At 63.2% G+C, this 24,651-nt stretch overlaps 7 non-coding genes across 7 annotated transcripts; all 7 read left to right on the plus strand.

Moving 5' to 3' along the window:
* Positions 1-926: 926 nt before the first annotated feature.
* On the plus strand, positions 927-1,045 carry LOC142867035 (5S ribosomal RNA). Its single transcript, XR_012916766.1, has one exon. It is a non-coding gene; the product is annotated as a 5S ribosomal RNA (ribosomal RNA).
* A 3,782-nt stretch (positions 1,046-4,827) lies between these two features.
* On the plus strand, positions 4,828-4,946 carry LOC142867046 (5S ribosomal RNA). Its single transcript, XR_012916777.1, has one exon. It is a non-coding gene; the product is annotated as a 5S ribosomal RNA (ribosomal RNA).
* Positions 4,947-8,732: 3,786 nt separating this feature from the next.
* LOC142867057 (5S ribosomal RNA) lies at positions 8,733-8,851 on the plus strand. Its single transcript, XR_012916788.1, has one exon. It is a non-coding gene; the product is annotated as a 5S ribosomal RNA (ribosomal RNA).
* A 3,785-nt stretch (positions 8,852-12,636) lies between these two features.
* On the plus strand, positions 12,637-12,755 carry LOC142867068 (5S ribosomal RNA). The gene has a single exon (XR_012916799.1). It is a non-coding gene; the product is annotated as a 5S ribosomal RNA (ribosomal RNA).
* Positions 12,756-16,540: 3,785 nt separating this feature from the next.
* Positions 16,541-16,659, plus strand: LOC142867079 (5S ribosomal RNA). Its single transcript, XR_012916810.1, has one exon. It is a non-coding gene; the product is annotated as a 5S ribosomal RNA (ribosomal RNA).
* Positions 16,660-20,442: 3,783 nt separating this feature from the next.
* LOC142867090 (5S ribosomal RNA) lies at positions 20,443-20,561 on the plus strand. The gene has a single exon (XR_012916821.1). It is a non-coding gene; the product is annotated as a 5S ribosomal RNA (ribosomal RNA).
* Positions 20,562-24,345: 3,784 nt separating this feature from the next.
* Positions 24,346-24,464, plus strand: LOC142867101 (5S ribosomal RNA). The gene has a single exon (XR_012916832.1). It is a non-coding gene; the product is annotated as a 5S ribosomal RNA (ribosomal RNA).
* Positions 24,465-24,651: the final 187 nt, after the last annotated feature.

The raw sequence follows: 24,651 nt of genomic DNA on the forward strand, positions 1-24,651 counted from the left end.
TCCATTTCGGGACAGTCTTCCTTGCTGGGTGTGGAAATCTCCTATGCCTTCCCTCGCCTATTCTGTCAGCTTTAAAATTCTCTTTCAGTTGCCACCCTCACAGATGGATTAGGAAACTCTTTCCGGTGCACTCATTAGTGAAATGACCTCCAGGAAGCTGGAATCCAATATCTAATGGCCGATTTTTAGCGAGTCCACACGCCAGGGTGGTCGGGGTCCAATGCAGCCCCGGCCAGGCCCAGGCCCCTTGGACTGGGCCACAGGAGGACACGGAGGAGGGTCCCGGCCCCCACGAAGCGGTGCCGGCAGTTCTCCACGGGCTTGGGCGTTTTCCAGAGGTAGGAGATGGAGGGGACTGATTTCTTCAGCGCCCCCCAAACCACGCCACCCCACCCCACCCATGGGACACATCCCCAGAGAGAGACGCCCCATACACTGGCTGTGCCCCAGCCCTGGCCCGGGGGAATAGGCGGCAGCCCACCCACAGGGCGAGGGGGGGGGCGCAGCTGAAAGGGGTTGTGGGGGAGGGCGGCCCCTGGCTGGGGTCAAAGGGCGAGCGTCCCGCGCCTGCGCAGTCAGCGGCAGCGACGCGCTGGGGGTGGGCAGCGGGTAGGTGAAGGAGGCCGGGCGAGGAGACGAGGGGGGCTGGGAGGGCTCCACCTTGGCGAGTCCAGCCGTGGAGGCGCATCTTGTGTGAGTGTGAGTGAGTGTGAGTGTGTGTGTGTGTGTATAGAGAGACAGCCCCCCACCCCGCCCCGCCCCGCCCCGCCCCGCCCATCACCCCCGTCCCTGGGAGCCAGCGGGACCCGGCCGGCGAACTCAACCAGCCCGGCCCGGCCCGGCGCGGGGCCTGGGGCGGGAGGCGGCGGCGGGGAAGCCCAGAGAGGCTCGGCTTCTCGAGCGGGGCAGGGGCGCCCTCCGCCGCCGTCTAGGGCCACACCACCCTGAACGCCCCCGATCTCGTCTGGTCTCGGAAGCTAAGCAGGGTCGGGCCTGGTTAGTACTTGGATGGGAGACCGCCTGGGAATACCGGGTGCCACAGGCTGCTGCTTTTTTTTTTTTTTCTTGCCTCTTGTTCTGTCCCCTTTCTGGGAGCGCGGCGGCGGCCCGGGGTGGGGGTCACCCCCACCCTCAGCGCCCGCGCGGTGCCTGGCGCCCCAGCCCGCACCGTGGGGCCTCCTCTTGTCCCAAGCCTCGACACCGCCGCCACGCGGCAGCATGCGTGGCATCTGGACCGTCAGGTCTCAGACCAAAGGTCTGCTCTGTGGGAACCGACACGCTGGAGGAAACCTTGAGAGTCTGAGAGGGGAGGGAGTTCCAGAAGAAGGCCAGGATGTCATTTTGAGGGAGTATGTGACCAGAACTCGTCCCGTTGATTTTGGGGTTCTATGGGCTACACGCAGGAAACTTTGGTGGTGGCACCTGATGTTGGGGGATCCGGAGTCACACCCAGACCTGCTCCACAGGCCTCCTTTTACTTTTCTCTTCGGATTCATTATTTTTAAAAAGTGTCTCTTACCTCTAGGATTGCATTTTCTTTTCTCTCTCTTTTCAAGCAGATGATGGGAGTACAAGTATTCAGGTGACATGTGTTGCCCGTGCCGCCCTCCCCCCTGTGTTCTTTTTTTTTTTTTTTTTTTGAGACAGAGTCTCGTTTTGCTGCCCAGGCTAGAGTGAGTGCCATGGCGTCAGCCTAGCTCACAGCAACCTCAATCTCCGGGCTCAAGCAATCCTGCTGCCTCAGCCTCCCGAGTAGTTGGGACTACAGGCATGCACCACCACGCCCGGCTGTGTTTTTCTATATATATTAGTTGGCCAATTAATTTCTTTCTATTTTTAGTAGAGACGGGGTCTCGCTCTTGCTCAGGCTGGTTTCGAACTCCTGACCTGGAGCAATCCGCCCGCCTCGGCCTCCCAGAGAGCTAGGATTACAGGCGTGAGCCACCGCGCCCGGCCCCCCCTGTGTTCTTATTCATATACCTCTCATGTTGTTCCAGCGTATTGTGGGGGTACCAATGTTAAGGTCGGGTGCCTTGCCCTCTCCAAGCCTCCCCCCTCGGGTCAGAGCTTCAAGTGCGCCCATCCCCCAGTCGGTGCGCACCCACCCCATGCCTAATGGATGTGTATGCCCCTCCCCTCCCCCCACCCGCCCGACACCCACCCGATGAAGGTGATTCCTCTCTGTCCACTTAGGCGTCCATCCGTTCGTACCAATTTGCTGGTGAGCGCGCTCACGTGGTGCTCGTGTGTCCATTCTTGGGATACTTGGTTTACTGGAACGGGTTCCAGCTCTGGCCAGGAGAACACGAGAGGCGCCCTCTCACCGCTGCTCCTCACAGCCGAATGGCACTCCGTGGTGTCCACGCGCCACATTTTATTGATGCACTCCTGGATGGATGGGCACTCGGGTCGCTTCCACGTCTTTGGGATTGTGAATTGTGCCCTAACTGTAACCCTAACCCTTACCCAGCCCGTCTCCTCTGCCCCTGCCTGACGCACTCCTCCCCGGCCAGGCCCGTCACTGTCCTGGGCCCCCGCCTGACCGGCTCCTCCCCGCCCGGCCTGTCACCGTCCTCTGCCCCTGCCTGACACGCTCCTTCCCGCCCGGCCTCTCACCGTCCTCGGCCCCTGCCTGACCGGCTCCTCCGTCGCCTGGGCCTTCCAAGGGCTTGGTGTGGATGCTGCTTCCAGGAAGCCCTCCAGAAACCCGGCAGCAGGGTGGCCGCAGCAGTCTCCAGCAGCCGTCCCTAAGTCGCGTGAGTGCGGGGGACGTGCCCCCGCTGTGCCGCGGGGGCCCAGCCTGGTGTCTTCCCTGAGGCCCTGCGGCTGCCGGCTGGGCTGCCGCTCCCCGCAAGGGGAGAGCCGCGGAGGTGGGGACCGCCTCCTCATGGGGACGTACACGCAGCTCTCCACGTCGGATTCCGGGGCTCTCTGTCCTGCCCGAAGGCCCAGCTGGCCTGCGGGTCCTTAGAGTGGCAAAAACCTCCGAAAACTGAGACTGAGGGTCCGGTGGGTGTCTGCACTTTTGTGCTGGGCACCCCAGGGAGGCCCGGGGGCTGGCTGGACAACGTGGTCTGCTGGGCGGTGGTGGGGGGGTTGGAGGAGCAACTGATGCCCTTTGCACTTTGGGTAGCAAGAGTCTGAGGTGTCTCTGAGCCCTGTGCCCTGTGGGGGCGGGGCGGGGGGGAGGAGGAGGAGGAGGAGGAGGAGGTGGGAAGGGCCGGGGCCTGCAGTCCTGTTCCCGGGGTGGCACGGCAAGTGGCTTCTTCCACAGGCTGCTTGGCCTGGGCTCCCTGCACCTGGGCCTTTGGAGGACCGGCCCTGTGCTTGCCAACACTTCCTGCAGGGACCCAGAGCTGGGAGGTGGCATCTCTCAGCCCTGGGTCGGGCAGAGCCCCAGCGGGCCATGCCCACAACCTCTCTCAGCACCGGTCCCCCAGAAGGCTCCTTTGGGACCAGGATTCTCTTGCGGTGACTCTTTAAGGTCTGGCCCCTGGATGGAGGGGCACCAGGAGTAGAGGAGCAGGAAGGGGAAGGGGGTGGCCATGCGAGGGGACACTTTGAGGCCAAGTCCCAGCTTCAGCCTGATCCTCCTGGGAACCCCGCTCTGAGACAAGGAGCCGGGCTTCGCATTCCCACAGCAGCCAGTCGTGGGCTGAGGACACCTGGGGCGTTGGGAACTCCCTGGCTTCTCCTGGGTTTAACGTCTAGAGCTGCTTGTGAATCGCGCCGCCACACACACCCGAGCGCAGGTGTCTTCCGCACAGACTGCGGGCCTCGCTCTTCTGAATGCCGCTAGCTCGCCACCCACCCACGGGTGAACCTGGTCAGGGTGCTTTCTCTCAGGGGCAGACTCTTTTCCGGGCGGGCTACCGGTGTCTCTGTTTGCTCGTTTCTTTCTTCCATTTCGGGAAAGTCTTCCTTGCTGGGTGTGGAAATCTCCTATGCCTTCCCTCGCCTATTCTGTCAGCTTTAAAATTCTCTTTCAGTTGCCACCCTCACAGATGGATTAGGAAACTCTTTCCGGTGCACTCATTAGTGAAATGACCTCCAGGAAGCTGGAATCCAATATCTAATGGCCGATTTTTAGCGAGTCCACACGCCAGGGTGGTCGGGGTCCAATGCAGCCCCGGCCAGGCCCAGGCCCCTTGGACTGGGCCACAGGAGGACACGGAGGAGGGTCCCGGCCCCCACGAAGCGGTGCCGGCAGTTCTCCACGGGCTTGGGCGTTTTCCAGAGGTAGGAGATGGAGGGGACTGATTTCTTCAGCGCCCCCCAAACCACGCCACCCCACCCCACCCATGGGACACATCCCCAGAGAGAGACGCCCCATACACTGGCTGTGCCCCAGCCCTGGCCCGGGGGAATAGGCGGCAGCCCACCCACAGGGCGAGGGGGGGGGCGCAGCTGAAAGGGGTTGTGGGGGAGGGCGGCCCCTGGCTGGGGTCAAAGGGCGAGCGTCCCGCGCCTGCGCAGTCAGCGGCAGCGACGCGCTGGGGGTGGGCAGCGGGTAGGTGAAGGAGGCCGGGCGAGGAGACGAGGGGGGCTGGGAGGGCTCCACCTTGGCGAGTCCAGCCGTGGAGGCGCATCTTGTGTGAGTGTGAGTGAGTGTGAGTGTGTGTGTGTGTGTATAGAGAGACAGCCCCCCACCCCGCCCCGCCCCGCCCCGCCCCGCCCATCACCCCCGTCCCTGGGAGCCAGCGGGACCCGGCCGGCGAACTCAACCAGCCCGGCCCGGCCCGGCGCGGGGCCTGGGGCGGGAGGCGGCGGCGGGGAAGCCCAGAGAGGCTCGGCTTCTCGAGCGGGGCAGGGGCGCCCTCCGCCGCCGTCTAGGGCCACACCACCCTGAACGCCCCCGATCTCGTCTGGTCTCGGAAGCTAAGCAGGGTCGGGCCTGGTTAGTACTTGGATGGGAGACCGCCTGGGAATACCGGGTGCCACAGGCTGCTGCTTTTTTTTTTTTTTTTCTTGCCTCTTGTTCTGTCCCCTTTCTGGGAGCGCGGCGGCGGCCCGGGGTGGGGGTCACCCCCACCCTCAGCGCCCGCGCGGTGCCTGGCGCCCCAGCCCGCACCGTGGGGCCTCCTCTTGTCCCAAGCCTCGACACCGCCGCCACGCGGCAGCATGCGTGGCATCTGGACCGTCAGGTCTCAGACCAAAGGTCTGCTCTGTGGGAACCGACACGCTGGAGGAAACCTTGAGAGTCTGAGAGGGGAGGGAGTTCCAGAAGAAGGCCAGGATGTCATTTTGAGGGAGTATGTGACCAGAACTCGTCCCGTTGATTTTGGGGTTCTATGGGCTACACGCAGGAAACTTTGGTGGTGGCACCTGATGTTGGGGGATCCGGAGTCACACCCAGACCTGCTCCACAGGCCTCCTTTTACTTTTCTCTTCGGATTCATTATTTTTAAAAAGTGTCTCTTACCTCTAGGATTGCATTTTCTTTTCTCTCTCTTTTCAAGCAGATGATGGGAGTACAAGTATTCAGGTGACATGTGTTGCCCGTGCCGCCCTCCCCCCTGTGTTCTTTTTTTTTTTTTTTTTTTGAGACAGAGTCTCGTTTTGCTGCCCAGGCTAGAGTGAGTGCCATGGCGTCAGCCTAGCTCACAGCAACCTCAATCTCCGGGCTCAAGCAATCCTGCTGCCTCAGCCTCCCGAGTAGTTGGGACTACAGGCATGCACCACCACGCCCGGCTGTGTTTTTCTATATATATTAGTTGGCCAATTAATTTCTTTCTATTTTTAGTAGAGACGGGGTCTCGCTCTTGCTCAGGCTGGTTTCGAACTCCTGACCTGGAGCAATCCGCCCGCCTCGGCCTCCCAGAGAGCTAGGATTACAGGCGTGAGCCACCGCGCCCGGCCCCCCCTGTGTTCTTATTCATATACCTCTCATGTTGTTCCAGCGTATTGTGGGGGTACCAATGTTAAGGTCGGGTGCCTTGCCCTCTCCAAGCCTCCCCCCTCGGGTCAGAGCTTCAAGTGCGCCCATCCCCCAGTCGGTGCGCACCCACCCCATGCCTAATGGATGTGTATGCCCCTCCCCTCCCCCCACCCGCCCGACACCCACCCGATGAAGGTGATTCCTCTCTGTCCACTTAGGCGTCCATCCGTTCGTACCAATTTGCTGGTGAGCGCGCTCACGTGGTGCTCGTGTGTCCATTCTTGGGATACTTGGTTTACTGGAACGGGTTCCAGCTCTGGCCAGGAGAACACGAGAGGCGCCCTCTCACCGCTGCTCCTCACAGCCGAATGGCACTCCGTGGTGTCCACGCGCCACATTTTATTGATGCACTCCTGGATGGATGGGCACTCGGGTCGCTTCCACGTCTTTGGGATTGTGAATTGTGCCCTAACTGTAACCCTAACCCTTACCCAGCCCGTCTCCTCTGCCCCTGCCTGACGCACTCCTCCCCGGCCAGGCCCGTCACTGTCCTGGGCCCCCGCCTGACCGGCTCCTCCCCGCCCGGCCGGTCACCGTCCTCTGCCCCTGCCTGACACGCTCCTTCCCGCCCGGCCTCTCACCGTCCTCGGCCCCTGCCTGACCGGCTCCTCCGTCGCCTGGGCCTTCCAAGGGCTTGGTGTGGATGCTGCTTCCAGGAAGCCCTCCAGAAACCCGGCAGCAGGGTGGCCGCAGCAGTCTCCAGCAGCCGTCCCTAAGTCGCGTGAGTGCGGGGGACGTGCCCCCGCTGTGCCGCGGGGGCCCAGCCTGGTGTCTTCCCTGAGGCCCTGCGGCTGCCGGCTGGGCTGCCGCTCCCCGCAAGGGGAGAGCCGCGGAGGTGGGGACCGCCTCCTGATGGGGACGTACACGCAGCTCTCCACGTCGGATTCCGGGGCTCTCTGTCCTGCCCGAAGGCCCAGCTGGCCTGCGGGTCCTTAGAGTGGCAAAAACCTCCGAAAACTGAGACTGAGGGTCCGGTGGGTGTCTGCACTTTTGTGCTGGGCACCCCAGGGAGGCCCGGGGGCTGGCTGGACAACGTGGTCTGCTGGGCGGTGGTGGGGGGGTTGGAGGAGCAACTGATGCCCTTTGCACTTTGGGTAGCAAGAGTCTGAGGTGTCTCTGAGCCCTGTGCCCTGTGGGGGCGGGGCGGGGGGGAGGAGGAGGAGGAGGAGGAGGAGGTGGGAAGGGCCGGGGCCTGCAGTCCTGTTCCCGGGGTGGCACGGCAAGTGGCTTCTTCCACAGGCTGCTTGGCCTGGGCTCCCTGCACCTGGGCCTTTGGAGGACCGGCCCTGTGCTTGCCAACACTTCCTGCAGGGACCCAGAGCTGGGAGGTGGCATCTCTCAGCCCTGGGTCGGGCAGAGCCCCAGCGGGCCATGCCCACAACCTCTCTCAGCACCGGTCCCCCAGAAGGCTCCTTTGGGACCAGGATTCTCTTGCGGTGACTCTTTAAGGTCTGGCCCCTGGATGGAGGGGCACCAGGAGTAGAGGAGCAGGAAGGGGAAGGGGGTGGCCATGCGAGGGGACACTTTGAGGCCAAGTCCCAGCTTCAGCCTGATCCTCCTGGGAACCCCGCTCTGAGACAAGGAGCCGGGCTTCGCATTCCCACAGCAGCCAGTCGTGGGCTGAGGACACCTGGGGCGTTGGGAACTCCCTGGCTTCTCCTGGGTTTAACGTCTAGAGCTGCTTGTGAATCGCGCCGCCACACACACCCGAGCGCACGTGTCTTCCGCACAGACTGCGGGCCTCGCTCTTCTGAATGCCGCTAGCTCGCCACCCACCCACGGGTGAACCTGGTCAGGGTGCTTTCTCTCAGGGGCAGACTCTTTTCCGGGCGGGCTACCGGTGTCTCTGTTTGCTCGTTTCTTTCTTCCATTTCGGGAAAGTCTTCCTTGCTGGGTGTGGAAATCTCCTATGCCTTCCCTCGCCTATTCTGTCAGCTTTAAAATTCTCTTTCAGTTGCCACCCTCACAGATGGATTAGGAAACTCTTTCCGGTGCACTCATTAGTGAAATGACCTCCAGGAAGCTGGAATCCAATATCTAATGGCCGATTTTTAGCGAGTCCACACGCCAGGGTGGTCGGGGTCCAATGCAGCCCCGGCCAGGCCCAGGCCCCTTGGACTGGGCCACAGGAGGACACGGAGGAGGGTCCCGGCCCCCACGAAGCGGTGCCGGCAGTTCTCCACGGGCTTGGGCGTTTTCCAGAGGTAGGAGATGGAGGGGACTGATTTCTTCAGCGCCCCCCAAACCACGCCACCCCACCCCACCCATGGGACACATCCCCAGAGAGAGACGCCCCATACACTGGCTGTGCCCCAGCCCTGGCCCGGGGGAATAGGCGGCAGCCCACCCACAGGGCGAGGGGGGGGGGCGCAGCTGAAAGGGGTTGTGGGGGAGGGCGGCCCCTGGCTGGGGTCAAAGGGCGAGCGTCCCGCGCCTGCGCAGTCAGCGGCAGCGACGCGCTGGGGGTGGGCAGCGGGTAGGTGAAGGAGGCCGGGCGAGGAGACGAGGGGGGCTGGGAGGGCTCCACCTTGGCGAGTCCAGCCGTGGAGGCGCATCTTGTGTGAGTGTGAGTGAGTGTGAGTGTGTGTGTGTGTGTATAGAGAGACAGCCCCCCCACCCCGCCCCGCCCCGCCCCGCCCCGCCCATCACCCCCGTCCCTGGGAGCCAGCGGGACCCGGCCGGCGAACTCAACCAGCCCGGCCCGGCCCGGCGCGGGGCCTGGGGCGGGAGGCGGCGGCGGGGAAGCCCAGAGAGGCTCGGCTTCTCGAGCGGGGCAGGGGCGCCCTCCGCCGCCGTCTAGGGCCACACCACCCTGAACGCCCCCGATCTCGTCTGGTCTCGGAAGCTAAGCAGGGTCGGGCCTGGTTAGTACTTGGATGGGAGACCGCCTGGGAATACCGGGTGCCACAGGCTGCTGCTTTTTTTTTTTTTTTTCTTGCCTCTTGTTCTGTCCCCTTTCTGGGAGCGCGGCGGCGGCCCGGGGTGGGGGTCACCCCCACCCTCAGCGCCCGCGCGGTGCCTGGCGCCCCAGCCCGCACCGTGGGGCCTCCTCTTGTCCCAAGCCTCGACACCGCCGCCACGCGGCAGCATGCGTGGCATCTGGACTGTCAGGTCTCAGACCAAAGGTCTGCTCTGTGGGAACCGACACGCTGGAGGAAACCTTGAGAGTCTGAGAGGGGAGGGAGTTCCAGAAGAAGGCCAGGATGTCATTTTGAGGGAGTATGTGACCAGAACTCGTCCCGTTGATTTTGGGGTTCTATGGGCTACACGCAGGAAACTTTGGTGGTGGCACCTGATGTTGGGGGATCCGGAGTCACACCCAGACCTGCTCCACAGGCCTCCTTTTACTTTTCTCTTCGGATTCATTATTTTTAAAAAGTGTCTCTTACCTCTAGGATTGCATTTTCTTTTCTCTCTCTTTTCAAGCAGATGATGGGAGTACAAGTATTCAGGTGACATGTGTTGCCCGTGCCGCCCTCCCCCCTGTGTTCTTTTTTTTTTTTTTTTTTTTGAGACAGAGTCTCGTTTTGCTGCCCAGGCTAGAGTGAGTGCCATGGCGTCAGCCTAGCTCACAGCAACCTCAATCTCCGGGCTCAAGCAATCCTGCTGCCTCAGCCTCCCGAGTAGTTGGGACTACAGGCATGCACCACCACGCCCGGCTGTGTTTTTCTATATATATTAGTTGGCCAATTAATTTCTTTCTATTTTTAGTAGAGACGGGGTCTCGCTCTTGCTCAGGCTGGTTTCGAACTCCTGACCTGGAGCAATCCGCCCGCCTCGGCCTCCCAGAGAGCTAGGATTACAGGCGTGAGCCACCGCGCCCGGCCCCCCCTGTGTTCTTATTCATATACCTCTCATGTTGTTCCAGCGTATTGTGGGGGTACCAATGTTAAGGTCGGGTGCCTTGCCCTCTCCAAGCCTCCCCCCTCGGGTCAGAGCTTCAAGTGCGCCCATCCCCCAGTCGGTGCGCACCCACCCCATGCCTAATGGATGTGTATGCCCCTCCCCTCCCCCCACCCGCCCGACACCCACCCGATGAAGGTGATTCCTCTCTGTCCACTTAGGCGTCCATCCGTTCGTACCAATTTGCTGGTGAGCGCGCTCACGTGGTGCTCGTGTGTCCATTCTTGGGATACTTGGTTTACTGGAACGGGTTCCAGCTCTGGCCAGGAGAACACGAGAGGCGCCCTCTCACCGCTGCTCCTCACAGCCGAATGGCACTCCGTGGTGTCCACGCGCCACATTTTATTGATGCACTCCTGGATGGATGGGCACTCGGGTCGCTTCCACGTCTTTGGGATTGTGAATTGTGCCCTAACTGTAACCCTAACCCTTACCCAGCCCGTCTCCTCTGCCCCTGCCTGACGCACTCCTCCCCGGCCAGGCCCGTCACTGTCCTGGGCCCCCGCCTGACCGGCTCCTCCCCGCCCGGCCGGTCACCGTCCTCTGCCCCTGCCTGACACGCTCCTTCCCGCCCGGCCTCTCACCGTCCTCGGCCCCTGCCTGACCGGCTCCTCCGTCGCCTGGGCCTTCCAAGGGCTTGGTGTGGATGCTGCTTCCAGGAAGCCCTCCAGAAACCCGGCAGCAGGGTGGCCGCAGCAGTCTCCAGCAGCCGTCCCTAAGTCGCGTGAGTGCGGGGGACGTGCCCCCGCTGTGCCGCGGGGGCCCAGCCTGGTGTCTTCCCTGAGGCCCTGCGGCTGCCGGCTGGGCTGCCGCTCCCCGCAAGGGGAGAGCCGCGGAGGTGGGGACCGCCTCCTGATGGGGACGTACACGCAGCTCTCCACGTCGGATTCCGGGGCTCTCTGTCCTGCCCGAAGGCCCAGCTGGCCTGCGGGTCCTTAGAGTGGCAAAAACCTCCGAAAACTGAGACTGAGGGTCCGGTGGGTGTCTGCACTTTTGTGCTGGGCACCCCAGGGAGGCCCGGGGGCTGGCTGGACAACGTGGTCTGCTGGGCGGTGGTGGGGGGGTTGGAGGAGCAACTGATGCCCTTTGCACTTTGGGTAGCAAGAGTCTGAGGTGTCTCTGAGCCCTGTGCCCTGTGGGGGCGGGGCGGGGGGGAGGAGGAGGAGGAGGAGGAGGAGGTGGGAAGGGCCGGGGCCTGCAGTCCTGTTCCCGGGGTGGCACGGCAAGTGGCTTCTTCCACAGGCTGCTTGGCCTGGGCTCCCTGCACCTGGGCCTTTGGAGGACCGGCCCTGTGCTTGCCAACACTTCCTGCAGGGACCCAGAGCTGGGAGGTGGCATCTCTCAGCCCTGGGTCGGGCAGAGCCCCAGCGGGCCATGCCCACAACCTCTCTCAGCACCGGTCCCCCAGAAGGCTCCTTTGGGACCAGGATTCTCTTGCGGTGACTCTTTAAGGTCTGGCCCCTGGATGGAGGGGCACCAGGAGTAGAGGAGCAGGAAGGGGAAGGGGGTGGCCATGCGAGGGGACACTTTGAGGCCAAGTCCCAGCTTCAGCCTGATCCTCCTGGGAACCCCGCTCTGAGACAAGGAGCCGGGCTTCGCATTCCCACAGCAGCCAGTCGTGGGCTGAGGACACCTGGGGCGTTGGGAACTCCCTGGCTTCTCCTGGGTTTAACGTCTAGAGCTGCTTGTGAATCGCGCCGCCACACACACCCGAGCGCAGGTGTCTTCCGCACAGACTGCGGGCCTCGCTCTTCTGAATGCCGCTAGCTCGCCACCCACCCACGGGTGAACCTGGTCAGGGTGCTTTCTCTCAGGGGCAGACTCTTTTCCGGGCGGGCTACCGGTGTCTCTGTTTGCTCGTTTCTTTCTTCCATTTCGGGAAAGTCTTCCTTGCTGGGTGTGGAAATCTCCTATGCCTTCCCTCGCCTATTCTGTCAGCTTTAAAATTCTCTTTCAGTTGCCACCCTCACACATGGATTAGGAAACTCTTTCCGGTGCACTCATTAGTGAAATGACCTCCAGGAAGCTGGAATCCAATATCTAATGGCCGATTTTTAGCGAGTCCACACGCCAGGGTGGTCGGGGTCCAATGCAGCCCCGGCCAGGCCCAGGCCCCTTGGACTGGGCCACAGGAGGACACGGAGGAGGGTCCCGGCCCCCACGAAGCGGTGCCGGCAGTTCTCCACGGGCTTGGGCGTTTTCCAGAGGTAGGAGATGGAGGGGACTGATTTCTTCAGCGCCCCCCAAACCACGCCACCCCACCCCACCCATGGGACACATCCCCAGAGAGAGACGCCCCATACACTGGCTGTGCCCCAGCCCTGGCCCGGGGGAATAGGCGGCAGCCCACCCACAGGGCGAGGGGGGGGGCGCAGCTGAAAGGGGTTGTGGGGGAGGGCGGCCCCTGGCTGGGGTCAAAGGGCGAGCGTCCCGCGCCTGCGCAGTCAGCGGCAGCGACGCGCTGGGGGTGGGCAGCGGGTAGGTGAAGGAGGCCGGGCGAGGAGACGAGGGGGGCTGGGAGGGCTCCACCTTGGCGAGTCCAGCCGTGGAGGCGCATCTTGTGTGAGTGTGAGTGAGTGTGAGTGTGTGTGTGTGTGTATAGAGAGACACCCCCCCGCCCCGCCCCGCCCCGCCCCGCCCCGCCCATCACCCCCGTCCCTGGGAGCCAGCGGGACCCGGCCGGCGAACTCAACCAGCCCGGCCCGGCCCGGCGCGGGGCCTGGGGCGGGAGGCGGCGGCGGGGAAGCCCAGAGAGGCTCGGCTTCTCGAGCGGGGCAGGGGCGCCCTCCGCCGCCGTCTAGGGCCACACCACCCTGAACGCCCCCGATCTCGTCTGGTCTCGGAAGCTAAGCAGGGTCGGGCCTGGTTAGTACTTGGATGGGAGACCGCCTGGGAATACCGGGTGCCACAGGCTGCTGCTTTTTTTTTTTTTTTTCTTGCCTCTTGTTCTGTCCCCTTTCTGGGAGCGCGGCGGCGGCCCGGGGTGGGGGTCACCCCCACCCTCAGCGCCCGCGCGGTGCCTGGCGCCCCAGCCCGCACCGTGGGGCCTCCTCTTGTCCCAAGCCTCGACACCGCCGCCACGCGGCAGCATGCGTGGCATCTGGACTGTCAGGTCTCAGACCAAAGGTCTGCTCTGTGGGAACCGACACGCTGGAGGAAACCTTGAGAGTCTGAGAGGGGAGGGAGTTCCAGAAGAAGGCCAGGATGTCATTTTGAGGGAGTATGTGACCAGAACTCGTCCCGTTGATTTTGGGGTTCTATGGGCTACACGCAGGAAACTTTGGTGGTGGCACCTGATGTTGGGGGATCCGGAGTCACACCCAGACCTGCTCCACAGGCCTCCTTTTACTTTTCTCTTCGGATTCATTATTTTTAAAAAGTGTCTCTTACCTCTAGGATTGCATTTTCTTTTCTCTCTCTTTTCAAGCAGATGATGGGAGTACAAGTATTCAGGTGACATGTGTTGCCCGTGCCGCCCTCCCCCCTGTGTTCTTTTTTTTTTTTTTTTTTTGAGACAGAGTCTCGTTTTGCTGCCCAGGCTAGAGTGAGTGCCATGGCGTCAGCCTAGCTCACAGCAACCTCAATCTCCGGGCTCAAGCAATCCTGCTGCCTCAGCCTCCCGAGTAGTTGGGACTACAGGCATGCACCACCACGCCCGGCTGTGTTTTTCTATATATATTAGTTGGCCAATTAATTTCTTTCTATTTTTAGTAGAGACGGGGTCTCGCTCTTGCTCAGGCTGGTTTCGAACTCCTGACCTGGAGCAATCCGCCCGCCTCGGCCTCCCAGAGAGCTAGGATTACAGGCGTGAGCCACCGCGCCCGGCCCCCCCTGTGTTCTTATTCATATACCTCTCATGTTGTTCCAGCGTATTGTGGGGGTACCAATGTTAAGGTCGGGTGCCTTGCCCTCTCCAAGCCTCCCCCCTCGGGTCAGAGCTTCAAGTGCGCCCATCCCCCAGTCGGTGCGCACCCACCCCATGCCTAATGGATGTGTATGCCCCTCCCCTCCCCCCACCCGCCCGACACCCACCCGATGAAGGTGATTCCTCTCTGTCCACTTAGGCGTCCATCCGTTCGTACCAATTTGCTGGTGAGCGCGCTCACGTGGTGCTCGTGTGTCCATTCTTGGGATACTTGGTTTACTGGAACGGGTTCCAGCTCTGGCCAGGAGAACACGAGAGGCGCCCTCTCACCGCTGCTCCTCACAGCCGAATGGCACTCCGTGGTGTCCACGCGCCACATTTTATTGATGCACTCCTGGATGGATGGGCACTCGGGTCGCTTCCACGTCTTTGGGATTGTGAATTGTGCCCTAACTGTAACCCTAACCCTTACCCAGCCCGTCTCCTCTGCCCCTGCCTGACGCACTCCTCCCCGGCCAGGCCCGTCACTGTCCTGGGCCCCCGCCTGACCGGCTCCTCCCCGCCCGGCCGGTCACCGTCCTCTGCCCCTGCCTGACACGCTCCTTCCCGCCCGGCCTCTCACCGTCCTCGGCCCCTGCCTGACCGGCTCCTCCGTCGCCTGGGCCTTCCAAGGGCTTGGTGTGGATGCTGCTTCCAGGAAGCCCTCCAGAAACCCGGCAGCAGGGTGGCCGCAGCAGTCTCCAGCAGCCGTCCCTAAGTCGCGTGAGTGCGGGGGACGTGCCCCCGCTGTGCCGCGGGGGCCCAGCCTGGTGTCTTCCCTGAGGCCCTGCGGCTGCCGGCTGGGCTGCCGCTCCCCGCAAGGGGAGAGCCGCGGAGGTGGGGACCGCCTCCTGATGGGGACGTACACGCAGCTCTCCACGTCGGATTCCGGGGCTCTCTGTCCTGCCCGAAGGCCCAGCTGGCCTGCGGGTCCTTAGAGTGGCAAAAACCTCCGAAAACTGAGACTGAGGGTCCGGTGGGTGTCTGCACTTTTGTGCTGGGCACCCCAGGGAGGCCCGGGGGCTGGCTGGACAACGTGGTCTGCTGGGCGGTGGTGGGGGGGTTGGAGGAGCAACTGATGCCCTTTGCACTTTGGGTAGCAAGAGTCTGAGGTGTCTCTGAGCCCTGTGCCCTGTGGGGGCGGGGCGGGGGGGAGGAGGAGGAGGAGGAGGAGGAGGTGGGAAGGGCCGGGGCCTGCAGTCCTGTTCCCGGGGTGGCACGGCAAGTGGCTTCTTCCACAGGCTGCTTGGCCTGGGCTCCCTGCACCTGGGCCTTTGGAGGACCGGCCCTGTGCTTGCCAACACTTCCTGCAGGGACCCAGAGCTGGGAGGTGGCATCTCTCAGCCCTGGGTCGGGCAGAGCCCCAGCGGGCCATGCCCACAACCTCTCTCAGCACCGGTCCCCCAGAAGGCTCCTTTGGGACCAGGATTCTCTTGCGGTGACTCTTTAAGGTCTGGCCCCTGGATGGAGGGGCACCAGGAGTAGAGGAGCAGGAAGGGGAAGGGGGTGGCCATGCGAGGGGACACTTTGAGGCCAAGTCCCAGCTTCAGCCTGATCCTCCTGGGAACCCCGCTCTGAGACAAGGAGCCGGGCTTCGCATTCCCACAGCAGCCAGTCGTGGGCTGAGGACACCTGGGGCGTTGGGAACTCCCTGGCTTCTCCTGGGTTTAACGTCTAGAGCTGCTTGTGAATCGCGCCGCCACACACACCCGAGCGCACGTGTCTTCCGCACAGACTGCGGGCCTCGCTCTTCTGAATGCCGCTAGCTCGCCACCCACCCACGGGTGAACCTGGTCAGGGTGCTTTCTCTCAGGGGCAGACTCTTTTCCGGGCGGGCTACCGGTGTCTCTGTTTGCTCGTTTCTTTCTTCCATTTCGGGAAAGTCTTCCTTGCTGGGTGTGGAAATCTCCTATGCCTTCCCTCGCCTATTCTGTCAGCTTTAAAATTCTCTTTCAGTTGCCACCCTCACAGATGGATTAGGAAACTCTTTCCGGTGCACTCATTAGTGAAATGACCTCCAGGAAGCTGGAATCCAATATCTAATGGCCGATTTTTAGCGAGTCCACACGCCAGGGTGGTCGGGGTCCAATGCAGCCCCGGCCAGGCCCAGGCCCCTTGGACTGGGCCACAGGAGGACACGGAGGAGGGTCCCGGCCCCCACGAAGCGGTGCCGGCAGTTCTCCACGGGCTTGGGCGTTTTCCAGAGGTAGGAGATGGAGGGGACTGATTTCTTCAGCGCCCCCCAAACCACGCCACCCCACCCCACCCATGGGACACATCCCCAGAGAGAGACGCCCCATACACTGGCTGTGCCCCAGCCCTGGCCCGGGGGAATAGGCGGCAGCCCACCCACAGGGCGAGGGGGGGGGGCGCAGCTGAAAGGGGTTGTGGGGGAGGGCGGCCCCTGGCTGGGGTCAAAGGGCGAGCGTCCCGCGCCTGCGCAGTCAGCGGCAGCGACGCGCTGGGGGTGGGCAGCGGGTAGGTGAAGGAGGCCGGGCGAGGAGACGAGGGGGGCTGGGAGGGCTCCACCTTGGCGAGTCCAGCCGTGGAGGCGCATCTTGTGTGAGTGTGAGTGAGTGTGAGTGTGTGTGTGTGTGTATAGAGAGACAGCCCCCCACCCCGCCCCGCCCCGCCCCGCCCCGCCCATCACCCCCGTCCCTGGGAGCCAGCGGGACCCGGCCGGCGAACTCAACCAGCCCGGCCCGGCCCGGCGCGGGGCCTGGGGCGGGAGGCGGCGGCGGGGAAGCCCAGAGAGGCTCGGCTTCTCGAGCGGGGCAGGGGCGCCCTCCGCCGCCGTCTAGGGCCACACCACCCTGAACGCCCCCGATCTCGTCTGGTCTCGGAAGCTAAGCAGGGTCGGGCCTGGTTAGTACTTGGATGGGAGACCGCCTGGGAATACCGGGTGCCACAGGCTGCTGCTTTTTTTTTTTTTTTTCTTGCCTCTTGTTCTGTCCCCTTTCTGGGAGCGCGGCGGCGGCCCGGGGTGGGGGTCACCCCCACCCTCAGCGCCCGCGCGGTGCCTGGCGCCCCAGCCCGCACCGTGGGGCCTCCTCTTGTCCCAAGCCTCGACACCGCCGCCACGCGGCAGCATGCGTGGCATCTGGACCGTCAGGTCTCAGACCAAAGGTCTGCTCTGTGGGAACCGACACGCTGGAGGAAACCTTGAGAGTCTGAGAGGGGAGGGAGTTCCAGAAGAAGGCCAGGATGTCATTTTGAGGGAGTATGTGACCAGAACTCGTCCCGTTGATTTTGGGGTTCTATGGGCTACACGCAGGAAACTTTGGTGGTGGCACCTGATGTTGGGGGATCCGGAGTCACACCCAGACCTGCTCCACAGGCCTCCTTTTACTTTTCTCTTCGGATTCATTATTTTTAAAAAGTGTCTCTTACCTCTAGGATTGCATTTTCTTTTCTCTCTCTTTTCAAGCAGATGATGGGAGTACAAGTATTCAGGTGACATGTGTTGCCCGTGCCGCCCTCCCCCCTGTGTTCTTTTTTTTTTTTTTTTTTTGAGACAGAGTCTCGTTTTGCTGCCCAGGCTAGAGTGAGTGCCATGGCGTCAGCCTAGCTCACAGCAACCTCAATCTCCGGGCTCAAGCAATCCTGCTGCCTCAGCCTCCCGAGTAGTTGGGACTACAGGCATGCACCACCACGCCCGGCTGTGTTTTTCTATATATATTAGTTGGCCAATTAATTTCTTTCTATTTTTAGTAGAGACGGGGTCTCGCTCTTGCTCAGGCTGGTTTCGAACTCCTGACCTGGAGCAATCCGCCCGCCTCGGCCTCCCAGAGAGCTAGGATTACAGGCGTGAGCCACCGCGCCCGGCCCCCCCTGTGTTCTTATTCATATACCTCTCATGTTGTTCCAGCGTATTGTGGGGGTACCAATGTTAAGGTCGGGTGCCTTGCCCTCTCCAAGCCTCCCCCCTCGGGTCAGAGCTTCAAGTGCGCCCATCCCCCAGTCGGTGCGCACCCACCCCATGCCTAATGGATGTGTATGCCCCTCCCCTCCCCCCACCCGCCCGACACCCACCCGATGAAGGTGATTCCTCTCTGTCCACTTAGGCGTCCATCCGTTCGTACCAATTTGCTGGTGAGCGCGCTCACGTGGTGCTCGTGTGTCCATTCTTGGGATACTTGGTTTACTGGAACGGGTTCCAGCTCTGGCCAGGAGAACACGAGAGGCGCCCTCTCACCGCTGCTCCTCACAGCCGAATGGCACTCCGTGGTGTCCACGCGCCACATTTTATTGATGCACTCCTGGATGGATGGGCACTCGGGTCGCTTCCACGTCTTTGGGATTGTGAATTGTGCCCTAACTGTAACCCTAACCCTTACCCAGCCCGTCTCCTCTGCCCCTGCCTGACGCACTCCTCCCCGGCCAGGCCCGTCACTGTCCTGGGCCCCCGCCTGACCGGCTCCTCCCCGCCCGGCCTGTCACCGTCCTCTGCCCCTGCCTGACACGCTCCTTCCCGCCCGGCCTCTCACCGTCCTCGGCCCCTGCCTGACCGGCTCCTCCGTCGCCTGGGCCTTCCAAGGGCTTGGTGTGGATGCTGCTTCCAGGAAGCCCTCCAGAAACCCGGCAGCAGGGTGGCCGCAGCAGTCTCCAGCAGCGGTCCCTAAGTCGCGTGAGTGCGGGGGACGTGCCCCCGCTGTGCCGCGGGGGCCCAGCCTGGTGTCTTCCCTGAGGCCCTGCGGCTGCCGGCTGGGCTGCCGCTCCCCGCAAGGGGAGAGCCGCGGAGGTGGGGACCGCCTCCTGATGGGGACGTACACGCAGCTCTCCACGTCGGATTCCGGGGCTCTCTGTCCTGCCCGAAGGCCCAGCTGGCCTGCGGGTCCTTAGAGTGGCAAAAACCTCCGAAAACTGAGACTGAGGGTCCGGTGGGTGTCTGCACTTTTGTGCTGGGCACCCCAGGGAGGCCCGGGGGCTGGCTGGACAACGTGGTCTGCTGGGCGGTGGTGGGGGGGTTGGAGGAGCAACTGATGCCCTTTGCACTTTGGGTAGCAAGAGTCTGAGGTGTCTCTGAGCCCTGTGCCCTGTGGGGGCGGGGCGGGGGGGAGGAGGAGGAGGAGGAGGAGGAGGTGGGAAGGGCCGGGGCCTGCAGTCCTGTTCCCGGGGTGGCACGGCAAGTGGCTTCTTCCACAGGCTGCTTGGCCTGGGCTCCCTGCACCTGGGCCTTTGGAGGACCGGCCCTGTGCTTGCCAACACTTCCTGCAGGGACCCAGAGCTGGGAGGTGGCATCTCTCAGCCCTGGGTCGGGCAGAGCCCCAGCGGGCCATGCCCACAACCTCTCTCAGCACCGGTCCCCCAGAAGGCTCCTTTGGGACCAGGATTCTCTTGCGGTGACTCTTTAAGGTCTGGCCCCTGGATGGAGGGGCACCAGGAGTAGAGGAGCAGGAAGGGGAAGGGGGTGGCCATGCGAGGGGACACTTTGAGGCCAAGTCCCAGCTTCAGCCTGATCCTCCTGGGAACCCCGCTCTGAGACAAGGAGCCGGGCTTCGCATTCCCACAGCAGCCAGTCGTGGGCTGAGGACACCTGGGGCGTTGGGAACTCCCTGGCTTCTCCTGGGTTTAACGTCTAGAGCTGCTTGGGAATCGCGCCGCCACACACACCCGAGCGCAGGTGTCTTCCGCACAGACTGCGGGCCTCGCTCTTCTGAATGCCGCTAGCTCGCCACCCACCCACGGGTGAACCTGGTCAGGGTGCTTTCTCTCAGGGGCAGACTCTTTTCCGGGCGGGCTACCGGTGTCTCTGTTTGCTCGTTTCTTTCTTCCATTTCGGGACAGTCTTCCTTGCTGGGTGTGGAAATCTCCTATGCCTTCCCTCGCCTATTCTGTCAGCTTTAAAATTCTCTTTCAGTTGCCACCCTCACAGATGGATTAGGAAACTCTTTCCGGTGCACTCATTAGTGAAATGACCTCCAGGAAGCTGGAATCCAATATCTAATGGCCGATTTTTAGCGAGTCCACACGCCAGGGTGGTCGGGGTCCAATGCAGCCCCGGCCAGGCCCAGGCCCCTTGGACTGGGCCACAGGAGGACACGGAGGAGGGTCCCGGCCCCCACGAAGCGGTGCCGGCAGTTCTCCACGGGCTTGGGCGTTTTCCAGAGGTAGGAGATGGAGGGGACTGATTTCTTCAGCGCCCCCCAAACCACGCCACCCCACCCCACCCATGGGACACATCCCCAGAGAGAGACGCCCCATACACTGGCTGTGCCCCAGCCCTGGCCCGGGGGAATAGGCGGCAGCCCACCCACAGGGCGAGGGGGGGGGCGCAGCTGAAAGGGGTTGTGGGGGAGGGCGGCCCCTGGCTGGGGTCAAAGGGCGAGCGTCCCGCGCCTGCGCAGTCAGCGGCAGCGACGCGCTGGGGGTGGGCAGCGGGTAGGTGAAGGAGGCCGGGCGAGGAGACGAGGGGGGCTGGGAGGGCTCCACCTTGGCGAGTCCAGCCGTGGAGGCGCATCTTGTGTGAGTGTGAGTGAGTGTGAGTGTGTGTGTGTGTGTATAGAGAGACAGCCCCCCACCCCGCCCCGCCCCGCCCCGCCCCGCCCATCACCCCCGTCCCTGGGAGCCAGCGGGACCGGCCGGCGAACTCAACCAGCCCGGCCCGGCCCGGCGCGGGGCCTGGGGCGGGAGGCGGCGGCGGGGAAGCCCAGAGAGGCTCGGCTTCTCGAGCGGGGCAGGGGCGCCCTCCGCCGCCGTCTAGGGCCACACCACCCTGAACGCCCCCGATCTCGTCTGGTCTCGGAAGCTAAGCAGGGTCGGGCCTGGTTAGTACTTGGATGGGAGACCGCCTGGGAATACCGGGTGCCACAGGCTGCTGCTTTTTTTTTTTTTTTTCTTGCCTCTTGTTCTGTCCCCTTTCTGGGAGCGCGGCGGCGGCCCGGGGTGGGGGTCACCCCCACCCTCAGCGCCCGCGCGGTGCCTGGCGCCCCAGCCCGCACCGTGGGGCCTCCTCTTGTCCCAAGCCTCGACACCGCCGCCACGCGGCAGCATGCGTGGCATCTGGACTGTCAGGTCTCAGACCAAAGGTCTGCTCTGTGGGAACCGACACGCTGGAGGAAACCTTGAGAGTCTGAGAGGGGAGGGAGTTCCAGAAGAAGGCCAGGATGTCATTTTGAGGGAGTATGTGACCAGAACTCGTCCCGTTGATTTTGGGGTTCTATGGGCTACACGCAGGAAACTTTGGTGGTGGCACCTGATGTTGGGGGATCCGGAGTCACACCCAGACCTGCTCCACAGGCCTCCTTTTACTTTTCTCTTCGGATTCATTATTTTTAAAAAGTGTCTCTTACCTCTAGGATTGCATTTTCTTTTCTCTCTCTTTTCAAGCAGATGATGGGAGTACAAGTATTCAGGTGACATGTGTTGCCCGTGCCGCCCTCCCCCCTGTGTTCTTTTTTTTTTTTTTTTTTTGAGACAGAGTCTCGTTTTGCTGCCCAGGCTAGAGTGAGTGCCATGGCGTCAGCCTAGCTCACAGCAACCTCAATCTCCGGGCTCAAGCAATCCTGCTGCCTCAGCCTCCCGAGTAGTTGGGACTACAGGCATGCACCACCACGCCCGGCTGTGTTTTTCTATATATATTAGTTGGCCAATTAATTTCTTTCTATTTTTAGTAGAGACGGGGTCTCGCTCTTGCTCAGGCTGGTTTCGAACTCCTGACCTGGAGCAATCCGCCCGCCTCGGCCTCCCAGAGAGCTAGGATTACAGGCGTGAGCCACCGCGCCCGGCCCCCCCTGTGTTCTTATTCATATACCTCTCATGTTGTTCCAGCGTATTGTGGGGGTACCAATGTTAAGGTCGGGTGCCTTGCCCTCTCCAAGCCTCCCCCCTCGGGTCAGAGCTTCAAGTGCGCCCATCCCCCAGTCGGTGCGCACCCACCCCATGCCTAATGGATGTGTATGCCCCTCCCCTCCCCCCACCCGCCCGACACCCACCCGATGAAGGTGATTCCTCTCTGTCCACTTAGGCGTCCATCCGTTCGTACCAATTTGCTGGTGAGCGCGCTCACGTGGTGCTCGTGTGTCCATTCTTGGGATACTTGGTTTACTGGAACGGGTTCCAGCTCTGGCCAGGAGAACACGAGAGGCGCCCTCTCACCGCTGCTCCTCACAGCCGAATGGCACTCCGTGGTGTCCACGCGCCACATTTTATTGATGCACTCCTGGATGGATGGGCACTCGGGTCGCTTCCACGTCTTTGGGATTGTGAATTGTGCCCTAACTGTAACCCTAACCCTTACCCAGCCCGTCTCCTCTGCCCCTGCCTGACGCACTCCTCCCCGGCCAGGCCCGTCACTGTCCTGGGCCCCCGCCTGACCGGCTCCTCCCCGCCCGGCCGGTCACCGTCCTCTGCCCCTGCCTGACACGCTCCTTCCCGCCCGGCCTCTCACCGTCCTCGGCCCCTGCCTGACCGGCTCCTCCGTCGCCTGGGCCTTCCAAGGGCTTGGTGTGGATGCTGCTTCCAGGAAGCCCTCCAGAAACCCGGCAGCAGGGTGGCCGCAGCAGTCTCCAGCAGCCGTCCCTAAGTCGCGTGAGTGCGGGGGACGTGCCCCCGCTGTGCCGCGGGGGCCCAGCCTGGTGTCTTCCCTGAGGCCCTGCGGCTGCCGGCTGGGCTGCCGCTCCCCGCAAGGGGAGAGCCGCGGAGGTGGGGACCGCCTCCTGATGGGGACGTACACGCAGCTCTCCACGTCGGATTCCGGGGCTCTCTGTCCTGCCCGAAGGCCCAGCTGGCCTGCGGGTCCTTAGAGTGGCAAAAACCTCCGAAAACTGAGACTGAGGGTCCGGTGGGTGTCTGCACTTTTGTGCTGGGCACCCCAGGGAGGCCCGGGGGCTGGCTGGACAACGTGGTCTGCTGGGCGGTGGTGGGGGGGTTGGAGGAGCAACTGATGCCCTTTGCACTTTGGGTAGCAAGAGTCTGAGGTGTCTCTGAGCCCTGTGCCCTGTGGGGGCGGGGCGGGGGGGAGGAGGAGGAGGAGGAGGAGGAGGTGGGAAGGGCCGGGGCCTGCAGTCCTGTTCCCGGGGTGGCACGGCAAGTGGCTTCTTCCACAGGCTGCTTGGCCTGGGCTCCCTGCACCTGGGCCTTTGGAGGACCGGCCCTGTGCTTGCCAACACTTCCTGCAGGGACCCAGAGCTGGGAGGTGGCATCTCTCAGCCCTGGGTCGGGCAGAGCCCCAGCGGGCCATGCCCACAACCTCTCTCAGCACCGGTCCCCCAGAAGGCTCCTTTGGGACCAGGATTCTCTTGCGGTGACTCTTTAAGGTCTGGCCCCTGGATGGAGGGGCACCAGGAGTAGAGGAGCAGGAAGGGGAAGGGGGTGGCCATGCGAGGGGACACTTTGAGGCCAAGTCCCAGCTTCAGCCTGATCCTCCTGGGAACCCCGCTCTGAGACAAGGAGCCGGGCTTCGCATTCCCACAGCAGCCAGTCGTGGGCTGAGGACACCTGGGGCGTTGGGAACTCCCTGGCTTCTCCTGGGTTTAACGTCTAGAGCTGCTTGTGAATCGCGCCGCCACACACACCCGAGCGCACGTGTCTTCCGCACAGACTGCGGGCCTCGCTCTTCTGAATGCCGCTAGCTCGCCACCCACCCACGGGTGAACCTGGTCAGGGTGCTTTCTCTCAGGGGCAGACTCTTTTCCGGGCGGGCTACCGGTGTCTCTGTTTGCTCGTTTCTTTCTTCCATTTCGGGACAGTCTTCCTTGCTGGGTGTGGAAATCTCCTATGCCTTCCCTCGCCTATTCTGTCAGCTTTAAAATTCTCTTTCAGTTGCCACCCTCACAGATGGATTAGGAAACTCTTTCCGGTGCACTCATTAGTGAAATGACCTCCAGGAAGCTGGAATCCAATATCTAATGGCCGATTTTTAGCGAGTCCACACGCCAGGGTGGTCGGGGTCCAATGCAGCCCCGGCCAGGCCCAGGCCCCTTGGACTGGGCCACAGGAGGACACGGAGGAGGGTCCCGGCCCCCACGAAGCGGTGCCGGCAGTTCTCCACGGGCTTGGGCGTTTTCCAGAGGTAGGAGATGGAGGGGACTGATTTCTTCAGCGCCCCCCAAACCACGCCACCCCACCCCACCCATGGGACACATCCCCAGAGAGAGACGCCCCATACACTGGCTGTGCCCCAGCCCTGGCCCGGGGGAATAGGCGGCAGCCCACCCACAGGGCGAGGGGGGGGGCGCAGCTGAAAGGGGTTGTGGGGGAGGGCGGCCCCTGGCTGGGGTCAAAGGGCGAGCGTCCCGCGCCTGCGCAGTCAGCGGCAGCGACGCGCTGGGGGTGGGCAGCGGGTAGGTGAAGGAGGCCGGGCGAGGAGACGAGGGGGGCTGGGAGGGCTCCACCTTGGCGAGTCCAGCCGTGGAGGCGCATCTTGTGTGAGTGTGAGTGAGTGTGAGTGTGTGTGTGTGTGTATAGAGAGACACCCCCCCGCCCCGCCCCGCCCCGCCCCGCCCCGCCCATCACCCCCGTCCCTGGGAGCCAGCGGGACCCGGCCGGCGAACTCAACCAGCCCGGCCCGGCCCGGCGCGGGGCCTGGGGCGGGAGGCGGCGGCGGGGAAGCCCAGAGAGGCTCGGCTTCTCGAGCGGGGCAGGGGCGCCCTCCGCCGCCGTCTAGGGCCACACCACCCTGAACGCCCCCGATCTCGTCTGGTCTCGGAAGCTAAGCAGGGTCGGGCCTGGTTAGTACTTGGATGGGAGACCGCCTGGGAATACCGGGTGCCACAGGCTGCTGCTTTTTTTTTTTTTTTTCTTGCCTCTTGTTCTGTCCCCTTTCTGGGAGCGCGGCGGCGGCCCGGGGTGGGGGTCACCCCCACCCTCAGCGCCCGCGCGGTGCCTGGCGCCCCAGCCCGCACCGTGGGGCCTCCTCTTGTCCCAAGCCTCGACACCGCCGCCACGCGGCAGCATGCGTGGCATC

Source organism: Microcebus murinus, unplaced genomic scaffold (genome assembly GCF_040939455.1).
Source record: "Microcebus murinus isolate Inina unplaced genomic scaffold, M.murinus_Inina_mat1.0 scaf013_hap2_Mmur4.0, whole genome shotgun sequence".
In the NCBI taxonomy this organism is placed as follows: domain Eukaryota; kingdom Metazoa; phylum Chordata; class Mammalia; order Primates; family Cheirogaleidae; genus Microcebus; species Microcebus murinus.